Genomic DNA, 4,953 nt, shown 5'->3' on the forward strand with positions numbered 1-4,953 from the left:
GGGCTATGTGGAGGACATAGCTATGTGATGGGAGGGGCTAGGTGTTAATCAGCCCAGGGTGCAAGTGCAAATGCAAACCCTTAAAGATCTAAGCAGCTGTTTCATTGATGCTGAATTCATTTCCCAGTCTTCACTGGGCCCTGACATGTTCCAGATGAGATAATGGCCAAACTGAGAAACATTTAATTTTCTCTTCTCTTCTCTTTCTCTTTGCTTTCTTCTGTTGCCCCAAAACATTCCCCCACCCAACAGACATTTGGATAGTTTGTGATTGGAGGACCTGCCTGTCCATCATGTTTCTGCCCATGGAAACATTTAAGCCATGTAGCCCCAAAAACATGAGGCCATGTGAAAGAATGAAGCCACCAGCTGAGTACTCTCAGCAGTACTAGTACTCTCAGCCATACTAGTGCTCTCAGCAGTACTAGTACTCTCAGCCATACTAGTGCTCTCAGCAGTACTAGTACTCTCAGCAGTACTATCTCAGCAGTACTAGTACTCTCAGCAGTACTCTCAGTGTTACTAGTGCTCTCAGCAGTACTAATGCTCTCAGCAGTACTATCTCAGCGGTACTAGTGCTGTCAGCAGTACTAGTACTCTCAGCAGTACTATCTCAGCGGTACTAGTGCTGTCAGCAGTACTAGTACTCTCAGCAGTACTAGTGCTCTCAGCAGTACTAGTACTATCTGAGCAGTACTAGTACTCTCAGCAATACTATCTCAGTGGTGCTAGTACTCTCAGCAGTACTATCTCAGCAGTACTAGTACTCTCAGCAGTACTATCACAGTGGTGCTAGTACTCTCAACTGTACTAGTGCTCTCAGCAGTACTAGTACTCTCAGCAGTACTATCTCAGTGGTACTAGTACTCTCAGCAGTACTATCTCAGCAGTACTATTAATCTCAGCAGTACTATCTCAGTGTTACTAGTGCTCTCAGCAGTACTAATGCTCTCAGCAGTACTAGTACTCTCAGCAGTACTATCTCAGCAGTACTAGTGCTCTCAGCAGTACTAGTACTCTCAGCAGTACTATCTCAGCGGTACTAGTACTCTCAGCAGTACTATCTCAGCGGTACTAGTGCTGTCAGCAGTACTAGTACTCTCAGCAGTACTAGTGCTCTCAGCAGTACTATCTCAGCAGTACTATCTGAGCAGTACTAGTACTCTGAGCAATACTATCTCAGTGGTGCTAGTACTCTCAGCAGTACTATCACAGTGGTGCTAGTACTCTCAACTGTACTAGTGCTCTCAGCAGTACTAGTACTCTCAGTGGTACTAGTACTCTCAGCAGTACTATCTCAGTGGTGCTAGTACTCTCAGCTGTATATCCAGGCCCACTCTCATGACGCCTGAGCTCTGCTCATGTTGGTGATCCTCTGACTGGACTAAACCTCACAGAGGTTATCCTGCTCTTCATCTCGTGCTGCTGCCATAGAGACTTCACACACAAGGGCACAACCTTTTCTTTCCTGCTATAATAATGGGTTTTGTATTAATACATTGTATGCAGAGTTAGTTATTCTTTGCTTTTGTAATTAATATAATTATATTATAAACATAGCATACTAATCATGGCAGTCTGCCGTTTCATACTGCACTGTGGTAATCTCCAGACGCTTCAGGCTGTCAGATTAATAACATCAAATACATATGGGCAGCCTTCACAGAGTTAGTCCCTCGCAGACGTGTGATTCTTGCTCCTCCAGTTTGTGTGATTATTGTGAGATGAATGTGTTACTCTGTCTTCTATGCTGTGTGGGATTGACACTGTCCAGGTCATGTCCTGTTTCGTCTTTATCCAGCCCTGTTTAAGTTTTTTGGGTATTTTTGTGGTACCATTTTACAATAACACTGTCCTTGAAAGGAATTCAGAATGGTTTATGGTGTACTAACGACTCACATTGGTGTCATGAGTGATCACACACTACACTTACGCACTACACTCACGCACTACACTTACACACTACACTCACGCACTACACTCACGCACTACACTCACGCATTACACTCACACACAACACTCACACACTACACTCACGCACTACACTCACGCACTACACTCACGCACTACACCAACTTTTCACCCTGATGAAGAGTGCCTAGTCCACAAAAAAACGACTTTCACAAAATGTACACAAGAACTGTGTCTGTATCACGTCAAGATAGCGTGTGAACACCTGGCTAGAACACTAGCTTACACACAAACAGGAGAACAGAGAATCAGAAGGAAAACAGAAGCAGATTTGTGCAGAGACGTGAGTAGGGAGAGTCTGTTCTTCAAAGACAACTAGAGGTCAACAGCGCTAGAAACCACAATAAAATGCCACATTGAGACCACATTCCTGTTCACTCTAATGTAATAAACCACTACAGCACTGGGGTGCAGAGTTCTTTGCCATTTCCCCCTCACTGAAAATGCTCTTATTAAACAGCATAAACAAATAACGAACAGAACATGCAGCCAGTAACACACCACTACAGTACTGAAAACGATTAGCCTGCATGTCTCAGAGATTCTGTGGAGCATGGACTGGTTCATTTGAGAACTACAAACCAATCTGAGCTGCATTTCATAGATACATATTTAAAACAATAAATGATAGCTTTCAAAAATATTATTTATGATAATACATAATACATTCACAATTCATACAGAAATTGAGCGGGGCCCGTGATCCACCTCACCTGAGGGTCGTTTGTTTGTCTATATATGTCTTGTCTTTGTACCAGTTGACTGCTGGTTATTATTTCCTTCATTTGGATCTTGTCACGGGTTTTTGGTTTGCTCACTTTATTCATTAAAACCTCCTTTTTCCCCGAGACTTGGCGTGATTGCTTACATTTTATTTCGCACTCCCTGCCCTTCACAACCTCCATTTAACTACCTCCATTTAACTACTTCCATTAAAGTACCTACATTAAACTACCTCCATTTATCTACTTCCATTAAACTACCCCAATTTAACTACCTCCATAAAACTATCTCCATTTAACTACCTCAATTTAACTACCTCCATTAAACTACTTCCATTAAAGTACCTACATTAAACTACCTCCATTTAACTACTTCCATTAAACTACCTCAATTTAACTACCTCCATAAAACTATCTCCATTTAACTACCTCAATTTAACTACCTCCATTAAACTACCTCAATTTAACTACTTCCATTAAACTACCTCAATTTAACTACCTCCATTAAACTACTTCCATTAAAGTACCTCCATTAAACTACCTCAATTTAACTACCTCAATTTAACTACCTCCATTAAACTACTTCCATTAAAGTAACTACATTAAACTACCTCCATTTAACTACTTCCATTAAACTACCTCAATTTAACTACCTCCATAAAACTATCTCCATTTAACTACCTCAATTTAACTACCTCCATTAAACTACCTCAATTTAACTACTTCCATTAAACTACCTCAATTTAACTACCTCCAATAAACTACCTCAATTTAACTACCTCCATTAAACTACTTCCATTAAAGTACCTCCATTTAACTACCTCCATTTAACTACTTCCATTAAAGTACCTACATTAAACTACCTCAATTAAACTACCTCCATGAAACTATCTCCATTTAACTACCTCAATTTAACTACTTCCATTAAACTACCTGCATGCCACAGTGCATCTTTGAGTAAATCCTTTACAGTTATTGCAGTAAAGATCAACCTATCACACTAAACAAATATACCCTGGCAATTTATTAAAAACAATAATTACTGTTTGTTTAAATACACACTACACACCATTTCCATAAAGAAGTGATTGTACAAGGGTGTGTGAATGTACTTAACTTCCTGCTTCCCCAAGCACTCCAGGGTCCTAATGAAGGTTCTCTCTCGGGATTTGCAGCACGCCACAATGAGCCCTCTTCCAAAGTCCGGTATTCTGTGAATCCCTCTCTCCCCTCTCCCCCAGGCCAGCTGGCCCCAGGGACGACCTCCTCTGTCTCACGGCTCACCAACCAACATTCATTCAGAAGTTGCTCCCTCTGAACCGACAGGCACTAAAATAGGTCTGCTCGTTGGAGTCCTGGCTAGGGCAGCCAGGCTAAGCAGCCAGTACAGCGAGGAACACAGAGTTTGAGGGGCTGCACGTGAGGGACTGGAGATCTGTACACAACGTCTTGTCTTCACCTGACTGGGGATCCAGAATCAGCAGATTCATCCTTTTTGGGGAGTTGTGAAGCCTGAGAACATTTTTAATGGGCTCCAACACAGATGGTGTTTGTCAGGTTTTGATTGTCTCCCTGACATGGTAAACGCTACAAGTGGACCACATGTGAATGTTAATGCTGTTGGGAGAATTAAACATTTCTTTATGCAGTATTTTTTACAAACTGATTACTTTAGCATCTTTTGATCAGTTCTTCTTGCTGGATATTACCGATTGATTCTTCTGTCTGGAGAATGACCTGCTTCTCCTGGTGTGTGTGACCTGCACAAGCAGATGCTATGATGTCATTCTTACTTCTTCTCCTCAGCTGTGTGAGTACCAGTCATGTGCATCAGAGCTTCGTGTTGTTTGACAAACAGCGTAACGCTTTTTGACCCACACACACCGATCAGTTTAGAGGTCTGTAATCTGAAACGTTCGACCTCTGACAGCTATGCTGAGGTGAGACGTTGACTTTCAGCAGCTCATCTAGACATTGAAGATTAGCTGCTGGCTTTCAGCGGAGAGTCCATCACACATCGTTAAGTCCTCAGATCAATGAGAGCATGTTTTGTTGTAAAGTTGGGCACGAGTGTGAAATTCGATTGGCCACAGTCGATGTGACTCTGTCAGTCACGCAGAAAAAAAACCCCCAGTGTGACGTCATGGAAAAGCAGGAGTGTTTGTCACACCATGGCAGTGGGAATACTTATCCCAACAGGAATCATATTCATCAAGTTGTCAACAACATGGTGTTAGAAATAGTAGAACATTAGAATGAT

This window comes from Brachyhypopomus gauderio, chromosome 14 (genome assembly GCF_052324685.1).
Source record: "Brachyhypopomus gauderio isolate BG-103 chromosome 14, BGAUD_0.2, whole genome shotgun sequence".
NCBI lineage: Eukaryota > Metazoa > Chordata > Actinopteri > Gymnotiformes > Hypopomidae > Brachyhypopomus > Brachyhypopomus gauderio.